This window comes from Oryctolagus cuniculus, chromosome 8 (genome assembly GCF_964237555.1).
Source record: "Oryctolagus cuniculus chromosome 8, mOryCun1.1, whole genome shotgun sequence".
Taxonomy (NCBI): domain Eukaryota; kingdom Metazoa; phylum Chordata; class Mammalia; order Lagomorpha; family Leporidae; genus Oryctolagus; species Oryctolagus cuniculus.
In genome coordinates this window covers 46,775,270-46,785,778 of record NC_091439.1, presented here as the reverse complement: position 1 = coordinate 46,785,778, position 10,509 = coordinate 46,775,270, and the positions used below count along the sequence as shown (strand labels likewise).

Genomic DNA, 10,509 nt, shown 5'->3' with positions numbered 1-10,509 from the left:
TTTTTTTTTGGTTCTACTTCGTTATTGTAGTTTCTGATTTAGAAGATCTGTGCTGGGATCCTGGCATTTGGATTTTTGTGTCTCAGGTGATGCTGATGTTACCTGTGAGCACAACTAGGTAACACAAATGTACAGAATTTCTGTTTTGACTTGAAAGCAAAAGTCCCTGCTTCCCTTCAATGTGATGTGTGTCTCGTCCTCTAATGATGCTGTCACCCTGCTGCTTACCTGCAGTCATCCTTTGACCCTTGTGAAGAATCCACTTAGTGCAGCAGTGAGCAACCGCCTGAGGGCAGCCTGCTTAGAGAGCAACAGTGTGTTATTTCTCCGGGGAAAGGAGCTGAGGGAGAGCTCTTTGGGGTAATAGGAGCGATTCCGCGCTCCTACTTGCCCTGAAAGTCAATTCAAAGTAAAATGTTGCTTGCAACCAAGGTCCCATTATCGACCTTGTAATTTGAGTAAGGTGAACTGCATAAGAATCAAAGAGGAAAAACTGACCTGGTGTTTCAGTCCCTTCATAAATCTTGACAAACGTGGGTGCCTGAACATTTCCCTTTTTCAGTCCCACAAAACAGCCTCAGGAAAACCCATCAGCACCCAAGTACTGAGCGGGAACGCAGGGCTGGGGCAGACTCAGCCCCCTGGACACAGGCAGGGGTTGGGGTGCACGGCAGAGCCGTGGGGGGAGAAGAGAAGTGGGGACGTGGACCCTCCAGATGAAGACAGAGCTTTGCCTCGGGGCGTGCGGGGAGGTGAGGGAGGACAGGAAATGCAGTGCCTGAGTGCAGGCGGTAGGGCAGGCGGGCTGGTACGTTCCGTTTCACGGCGCCCCTCCCAGAGGCCATTTCTCCATTTCTCAGCGGGATAAAGTGGTGCGCAGGGCTGAGTGGTGGGAGCCTCTGCACCTCCGACTTCACTTGAGCCCGGGGCCCTGGACTGACCAAACGTGGGTCCCCGAACTGTTGTCGGGGATACTGAGGTTACTTTGTGGAGGGGGTGGGGTCCCCAGGCTCTCATCCAATCTCGGTGGCCGCTCTCGCTATTTGCACACATTATGCTCCTATTTTGGGCTGCGCCGCAGACCTGGTGAAAGTGATTATGGTAATAAGCCGGTCTCCAGCAAGGGGCGCTCCCTCCGCAGCCAGAGCGGCTGGGCGGGCGGAGTCCAACCGGTGCTCGCACTCACACGTGGCCAGTCCGAAGGCTATTTAAGGCTTGCAGGCACGGGGCCGCGGAGAAGCTTCAGATAGCTGCGGCTCGGCCTTTTCGATCTTGTGGTCCCCTGGTGCCGCGCTCTCCTGGTCTGTTGGCCTGCCTGCCTCCAGAGGAGTCCAGGTGGGAAGCAAGCCGGCGTGCAGGAAGACAACGAATCAACGTGGAAAAAAGGCCAAGTGGCGAGGATGCAACAGGTCCGCGCTCCGCGGCGGGGCGAGCGGCAGACCCTCACCGGCTGTCCCTCGGACCCCGAGCTGCCGCTCCCGGGGACCTCGGAGGAGGGGCCCGGTGGATTTCCTTTCGGCTTTCACGCTGTGGCCACCCAGTCCCCCGACGCAGGGTGCTTTTCACGCCTTTCTGGGATGGGGAAGGAAGGTGGAGGATGCTCCTCGCCCGTCCCTTTGGACTCTAAGGCACGCCCAGGTCCCTCTTCGCGCCTGCCTCCGCGCCGCCAGTTAGTTGCGAGGCCACCTATACTGAACTGTGGAGGACTCGGCCCGTGTTTTCCTTTTGCGATGATTGGAGGAAGTCGAGGGGGGAAGGTGAAACCGAGGCAGCCGGCCCCGCACAATGAGGGAAAGAAGCACACACTGAAGGAGGAGGCCAGGAGCCTCTCCGGGCAGCGCTGCGCTGGGCCGGTACCCCAGTGCAGGTCTCTGGCGGCCCTCCAGTCAGTGGTGGCCGTCCTGCCTTGTCTGCACCTCGGGTGCAAACTAAGAACTTCCAGGCTCGCATCGCTGCACCGGAATCCGCCAAAGGGACCAGGATTAGTTCAAGAAAGGTGCCATAGAAAGTGGAGCGCCTTCTGGCTCAGATGTCAGAGGCAGAGGTTTTTTGAACGTGAGTATGATCTTGCAAAGGCGTCATTCTGTGCGCGACCAGGCGCTACCCTCGCTGTGTGCTTGGCTGTGTGCGCAGGGTTAGGTGTCCATCTGCGCTCATTGGAGCTTGTGTTTGCACATCCCTTGATAAGACAGCCTCTGTGTCATCTTCACTCACTCTGCCTTAGTGTTTGCTAAACATTTGTGGAGGTCTAAAAGAGGCAACAGGTTCTAGTTTTGTAGTCTAATGTGATTCGTTACAAATTGTACAAAGACTATTCCTTGTCTAGATAACATCTGTGATAGCCTTCACGTGTTAACAAGTTTAAGATTCTAGGTGTTAGTGATTAGAACAATTTTGCCATTGAACTTTTTCGTAATAAGGGCTTAAACTTTTTTTAGCTTCATTTTTTGGTGAAGGATGCATAGCCAGAGGTACTCATGAGTTCAGAATCATTGCAGTTGAGAGTTGAAAGGAACCTATGTTGTGATTAAGGATGGCTTTAGAGGTAGATTTTTGGCAGTGGTTGCTGCATATCCTAATACAGTTAACCTTCATGTTTAAAGTACTGGCTGTTCCTGATAAGCTACAGCTTACCTGGAGCTGCAGCGTGTTAGTGCCAGGTTTGTGCAATGAGTATGTATGCTTGAGACAAGGGAGAGGGTGTTAATGGTTGAAGAATAGGGGAAAATGTTAGAAATATCCAGCAATCCTGACACCATGTCAATGGCTGTTTTCTTTTTTGAGATCCTGGGTGCTGTTAGCTTTTGACCCAAGTCCAAGTGCACATGTAAATGTTGTCCAGGCTATGAAATGTTGGTAAATTGGACATGTGACCAGAGAGTACCTAATTCTGTCAAATGATTCATAATATTTCTGTTCCTACAGAAATCCTACGGACATATGGCTAAAGGAATTGCGAGAAAAGCACCTTCAGAATGCAACTGCCCAGCAGGTAAATGGATCTTACTTAATAAGGTTTTCTCTATAGCAGAGCATTTTATAACAAAGGTCTGTGTCCATCAGGTCTAGCTGTAACAAAAGTAAAGAAAGAATGCAGACTGAACTTTAATAAAATCAACATGTCTCAGACAAAAGGATGACAAATAGAGCCTCAAATGTTATTTTAATAATGTGCTAAGATTGTTACGGTAAAGCAAAGGAGACAAATTACCAACAGGAAAAACATAGTCAAGATGATGTATATAAAGCCATTTGATCATAAATTAAAATGTATTCATTGATTTTTGCTAACTTATTTTAATGTCTGCAGTAAAAAGGACCTGCATGCTTTGGTGGCTAATGTTGTACATTAGGTGTGGGTTTCTTTTCTGTTCTGATGGGCATTTGAGTGTGTTAGGAAACCACTTTTTTGGGGCACATTTTCTATTCCAGCAAAAAGATTTTCTATCCTACAATTAAAGGTAAGGACTAAAAGGAAAAAGATTTTTTTAATTGGGAGCTTCTCCTTATTAATCATTGCAGCACAGTGGCTTCTCAGAAAATGTTGTGTGTTGACCATTTTTTTTCTGTGCCACTTTGGGGAACTATGTTAGTGACAGCATAAGAGAAAGAAGACATGCATCAATAAATAAAACCCATGAAATCTTTGTTCAGAGACCTCTGAGGCTTGGTGGTTATCTGTCAATGGTACATTGGAATATGGCTATAAGGATAAAACCTTGGAATCTGGCCATTGGGGTCAATTGATAAAATCCTTCAAATCTCTCACAGGATGTCTTGGGATGTTCATTTCAGACAAGCATTGTAGTACATTTATGAACAATTTAGTTTTATTAGACACAAAGTGTTTCTTTAATGTTCAAGAACATAATAGCTATTCATATAGTCACAAATTATATGATGTTGCTTTAGTAAATGACAGACCACATATTCCATGGAACAGTAAGATATTTCCTAGTGACGTTGTAGCCATCCTTGCTTGTGTAAGCATACTTTGAAGTTCTCCCAACAATGCTTAACAAAATTCTCAGAATATATTCCCGTCATTAAGCCATGCATGGCTGGGCCTGGAAAGGCTAGTTTACGTGTTTTTTCATGTTTTGCAGTTGTCTTATTTCTTAACTTGTTTAGACATAGCTATACCAAGCACAAGGTTTAGGAATTTTAATTGACAACCCCGTGTTGTACATCATAATTTTTTGCTATTTTACATCAGTTTTAGTCACAATGGAATTCGACTTTTTTTTGACCGGCAGAATTGGACAGTGAGAGAGAGACAGAGAGAAAGGTCTTCCTTCCGTTGGTTCACCCCTCAAATGGCCACTATGGCCGGCGCGCTGAGCCAATCCAAAGCCAGGACCCAGGTGCTTCCTCCTGGTCTCCCATATAGGTGCAGGGCCCAAGGAATTGGGCCATCCTCCACTGTCTTCCTGGGCCACAGCAGAGAGCTGGACTGGAAGAGGAGCAACCGGGACAGAATCTGGTGCCCCAACAGGGACTAGAACCCTGGGGTGCTGGCGCTGCAGGCGGAGGATTAGCCTAGTGAGCTGCGGCGCAGGCCAGAATTGGACTTTTTAAATGAAGTTTTTGACGCAGAAGACCTACACATCAGACAATAGAAAACAGAGTGAGCATATGACATTGTAGGTTTCTTTCTTAGTTGCTTATAAATTGTGAAAGAAGTAGATGATCAAGGAAGATACTTTACTGGTGCACGAAGCCTCATCAGCCTGTAGGGACTAATTAAATTCCCAGGACAGTTGGTAGAGAACTTCACTAATCACACAAATTTAGAGTTCAGTATTTTTGAATACAGTACTTCTGCTAGCTTTGTGAAAAGTAGCTAGTGTTTAATTACTATGATTCTAAGTGAACTTGGTATAAAGTAGAATAATGCTCTGAAAAGACATAGCTGTTGCATAATGTTTGTTAGACTACTTACTGAAGTCTAACTTGTAATGTGGAAGAAAACTGTTACATTTAGACTTTACACTATCTTAGACTGTTTTGGACTATTTTTCATCTCCTCATGTTAACTTGAGTGATGGATTTCTTGGCTTTTTGTGTTGGCTTTCACTAGCACCTGCTCTATTTCCTTGCCACAACTAAAGTGTCACATTGCATCAGGGCTTATCTGGTAACTTGGGAGGTAACATTTGGAAGGTGTGTATTCCATGACACAGAATCAAACAGGTTTTTTGCTGACAAACCTCTATTACAGAAACATTTCCTTTGGCCTCTAGAATTATCAGACATCATGAAAATAAAGGCATTGCATTGAAATTAGTATCCTGGGGAAAATCTGTTATTTTGCATTATGGTCAATGAGGTATTAGAGAATGAATAGCTGGCTAAGAGGAATAGAAAGGAGATAAACACTTCCCACCTGGTTTGGCTGCAACTCTGGTTTGTAGTGACCAAGAGTTGTCATTTAGACGTCTGTAGGGCAGAGACAGGTCTGTGACCTTAGCTCAGTTCAGGTGGGCACATGAGCACCCCTTGAAGTTGACACTCTTGTTCACAGTCTTCACCACAGAGCCGGAGTCTGAAGAAATAGCACTGTTTTGCTTTCATTCATTATAATTGATTTGGATAGAAGTTGGTTCCAATGAAGTTCATCCAGGTAAACTATCAGGAAATAACAGACTTAATAAAAATCTACATAGGAAGGGAGCTGTGCTGCAGAGGGATGAGAAAGACAACTTAGTGAATAGATTCTGATTATAGGAGTTACACTCTCTAATCTTCCCAACCTCCCAGAGGGTGAGGAACGGGCGATATTTCACAGATGAGGAAGTCTGTCATCAGAGGAAGAGATACTAAAGACAAGGTCAGGATTCATACCCGTATGTAACAAACGCAAAAGCCCAAAGCCTGATGGAGAATATAGGGTGAGCATCTAGGTTTTTGGAGCTGGGTAATTCTAGATTGGATTTCTGTATCTGCCACTAACTGTGTGCCATCTTGGTTGAACTACTGAATTTCACTATGTTCCAGTTTTATCTGCAAAAATGGCTAATAGGATGATCATTACTAAGACATTCTAGCATGTTAGTGGCTATTCATCAGATAACAATTGATCTGTGTGCTATTTCATTCAAATCTGGTTCACATAGACAAATAGTATAGATGGGGAAACTGGGGGGGGGGGGTGTGTGTTCTAGAACTTGTTCAAAATCCAGTGGTTGCCAATTAGTGGCAGGTTTTGAACTAAAACACTATGCCTAGTAAAATTAAAATCTGTAGCTCATTTGTGCAGATAATCATACATGTCAATATCTCTTACTTCTATCTCAGTTAAATTTGGTTCTTTTTCTCTTTTTTATTTTTTTCAACCCCTTCAATCCAAGTCCCAGGACTGGTCATGGAAAATGTGGGTATAGACTCTGTCACTCCTTCGATACCGAGAAGAAATTTGGTTCTTTATAGATATTTTGGTTAGCCTCTAAATGATCTTTACTGAAATTGCATGGGAAATTTTAAGAGTTGATTTTATTTATTTGACAGACAGTGTCACATAGAGAGGTAGGTAGAGAGGTAGAGATACCTTCCACCTGCTGGTTCACTCCCCAGATGGCTACAATGGCCAGAGCTGAGCCAGGAGCATCCTCTGGGTCTCCCAGATGGATGCAGGGGGCCCAAGCACTTGTACCATCCTCTACTGCTTTCCCGGGCCATGGCAGAGAGCTGGATTGGAAGTAGAGCAACCGAGACTCAAACCAGTATCCGTATGGGATGCTGGTGCTGCAGCCCAGGATGTTAACCTGCTGCACCACAGAGCTGGCCCCTGTGTGGGAAATTGTGTGACCTTTTAAGTAAACCATGATTGAAGTAGCATGGGGATAGTAAAGAATACCTTTACAGTTTTTGTAGGAGATGTTTACAAAAGAAGTAGTTCAAATATTCACCTGATTTTCAGACTTTTAGCAGGTTTTAGCAGCTTTTTTGGAATATGTTTTTAAATATTAACCCATTTTACATAAACCTATAGTTGGGCAACTGTCACCACAACCTAGTTTTGAATCATCTGTGTCACCCCTCATAATTCACACTTTATTTTTTTAATGTGCCCAGGAAAAGGTCTACTTTAAAATGAATCTGCTTTCAGGAAACCCATAAAAATAGAAGTACTGTATAGCAGAATACTTGGTTTAGCAGTAGCTGCCCCATGGAAATTGCATTGGCATTGGTGGTTTGGCTTATGTAAAAAATTGACTCTCACATGAAACAGTAAAATGACACTCTGCTATGGCTGTAGAATTCTGTTTTGGCTTCTGTTCTTGCAGTCCTACATTAAGTATGCATAAACCAGGCATATTTCCGGAAGAGTTTTTGTTACAACGGATACAGAATGCTGGGAACCAGGCACCAAACCAAATGGAGTTTAAACAACAAAGCTTGCTGTATCACACTTAGGAGTCATGTTGCTGTCCAGGGTACCTGATGTAAGACCCTCTGTTGTGTAATGGACAGAGAATAGAAATGAAACTAAAGAATCCAATATTCTGATCCTGGCTTTGTCATTCACTTGTCATACAATCTTGGGCAGGCCATTTCCAAGAATGACTTTCAGAGATACTAGCTTCATATCACCAGAAAAGGAGTGATATACAATAATGATCTTGTAGCACATTTGTCAATTTTCCCATTGATCTGAAGAACCTACCATATGCCCAATACTTTAATATAGATACTAGGAAAGTGCTGATGTTCAAGGCCAACTTGGTATCTGCACTGGTGGTGCTTCATATCAATGAGGATGGATGATTTTTTTTAATTGCAGGAATTTACAGGTGTGACAAGTACCGCTTAGAACAATAGTATAACTTTACACTTTGTAAACAGTTTTCACTTTGTAAACAGTATGGATATTTTTCTCTTCTATGGGTGGAAAAAGACAAATGTATAATTCTCTTAAAATTCATAGTAGAGGAAAGTCTGGCTTTATGAATGATGTTTCTACTTTTTACTTGTTGAGCTATTTATTTAGTAGAGCATTAAGCCCATGACTATAAAGTAAATTAAAACTGTCACAAAAATTAAGAAAGAGGAGTAGGGAATGGCAGTGTCCTTCTTAGAATTGTATGTATGAACGACATGCATCCTGTTATCTTTGTATTAATTGTGAAATTTTTAAAATGTAACAACAAGGAATAAAAAGCTGACTTTCATAGTCTCTTGGCTTTTGACTTTGCAAGAATTTATGGGTAGATAAAGGTAGGCTGAGACTTGGTCTACATGTAGTGGTACCCCAGCTGGAAAAAAAATGACATCTGTTATGGAGAAGGGTGTTGTAGATAGGAAAGATCTCCTGAAAACAGTGAGATTTAGGTTGATTTACTGGGGTATAAAATGGGACCATTAGACCTGGCTCCCATACATTGTGTGTTAACTATTTTTAGCACAGCTATTTCATCTACTTGCATAGTTTAGAGAAAAAGTCACTCTAGAGAACTTGAGAGATTCCTGTATGCCTCTGAGTCTAGGCAAATGATTGTATACAAGGTACAAGTTAATATAGGCAAGCAGAAGTACCTCTCATTTATAATGTGAGTGGTACAGCCCCTGGGGATGGATTTTTGTGAAATCTTCTCAGTTTGGGGTGGAAATCATTGTTAACAATAGCTTTTTTCAAGATTTTGCACTCCATTCTCTTGTTTAAGAAAAACCTTTAAATTAACTTGCTGGTGTGCATTTATCACAGAAAGCCTACATTTCTTCCTATTATGTTTTTTCCTTTGCTGCACCATTTTTGCATAACAGATTACAAAGTGTATCAAGAAAGGGGATAATAATGTGTAGATTTTCTGTTACATAAGGTAAGGAATAATCAAACAGTTGGCAGAAGGAAGACAAATTAAAAAACACTTTTTAAAATGAGAAAGCAGGCATTTCTCTTGTGAGGTAAAACACTACGAATGTGACATCCTAGTACCTCCTAGCATGCGAGTTAAATCCTAGTAACTCCCAATGAGCACAGCCATTTGGATGAACCAGTTAGGTGATCCAGTACTTACTGCTGGCAAAATGTCCCGTTGTTGAACAAACTGAAGACAAATTGCCTCTTGAAGGAGTATCCTTATTTCTTAGGTCTTCTTACTGTAAGTTATTAAGGAACCAATTATCGAGTTACACTCTTCTCTCTCTTAACCTAATAGTTTTGATCTTCCCAGAGCTGGAAATTATTTAAGAGGAAGCTATAAAATCTGCAGTGTTAGATTCTTTAGCTCATTTGAAGAATGTTTAGGTACAAGTAGCCTCTTGGGGTCATAATAAACTGCTGTGCTTCTAATTTCTATGTAACTGAGTAATATCAATTACGATTTTTTTTTTAAAGGCAATGGGGCAGGGATTTGGTGAGGCAGTTGGAATGTCATTTGGGATGCCTGCATCCAACATCAGAGCCTGGGTTTGAGTACTGACCCCTTGCCTTCTAATAAAGCCTCCTGCTAATGTACACCATGCAAAGCAGTAGATGGTGGCCTAAGTGCTTGGTTCTCTGCCCCTTCGTGTGAGACTTGGATTAGGTTCCAGGCTCCTGGCTTTTCCTTGGTCCTGCCCAAGGAATTGTGGATATTTGGAGAGTGAACCAGCTGATGCAAGATAGCTGAGTGAAGCACCTTCTGTAATTGTCTTTTAGGACACAAACAGAATGAGGCAGCAAGTGTCCAAGATGTTGAGCTTTGGTGAACAATGTAAGTTTCTTCATTATGAATTCTTTTACTGTGGACTTCAAGGTATACAAAGTGACTTTTCTCTTTTACCTAGTTGCTTATCTGCTGAGAGAAGTCAGTTATTAGTAAAGCAGCAAAGGTAGGAAAGGAGACCAAGCAATAAAGACTTAAGGAATAATCAGTGGCAATGAAAGCTACTGTAAACTATTATATGTCACTAGCAAACTGTATCCCCCAAATTTACCTGCTAGACACTACAGATACACTACCAGTTTCCCAGGCATTTAGGTAGCAAGCCTGACAGTGTGCCTCAGCATTGCTATGTATGTTAGGCATCTGGAAGTTTTTAAAATTATTTTTACCTTTATTCTTAAATATTTTGCATAATTTTTGAGACAAAGTTGCAGACAGAGGCAGAAACAGAAACATCTTTCACCCTCTGGTTTACTCCCCAAATAGCTGCAACAGCTTGAGCTGGGCTGATCTGAAGACAGGAGCCAGGAGCATCTTTTGGGTCTCCATGCAGGTCCAAGCACTTGGACCATCTTCCACTCCTTTCCCAGACTGTAAGCAGAGATCTGGATAGAAGAGGGGCAGTCAGGACAAACTGGTGCCCATATGGGATGCTGGTGCTGCAGGCGGAGACTTAGCCTGCTATGCTACAGAGCTTGCCTCTATTTTTATTTATTTTCTCAAGGTGAACAAATTCCATGTACTTCATACAGATTTAGGAGCAAACAGTGCTTCTCACCCTACCCTCCCTTCCACTCTGGCTTCCACATCCACCCTCCTCCTTCTTTCCTATTCACTCTTTGAATTTTTTTTAAACTTTTCA

The 10,509-nt window shown here is 42.9% G+C and overlaps 1 protein-coding gene across 2 annotated transcripts in view; it reads left to right on the top strand.

Moving 5' to 3' along the window:
- The first annotated feature begins 1,159 nt into the window (after positions 1–1,159).
- The window catches only part of LOC103350842 (LINE-1 retrotransposable element ORF2 protein), a 47,167-nt gene continuing 37,817 nt past the window's right edge, over positions 1,160–10,509 (top strand). The window contains exons 1-2 of one of the 2 annotated variants that reach the window (XM_070047675.1): positions 1,160–1,409; positions 2,926–2,992. The gene's annotated coding sequence lies outside the window, so the exon portion shown is untranslated. Of the gene's footprint in view, positions 2,056–2,925; positions 2,993–10,509 lie in introns of both variants that reach the window. The other variant, XM_070047674.1, reaches the window with a different exon arrangement.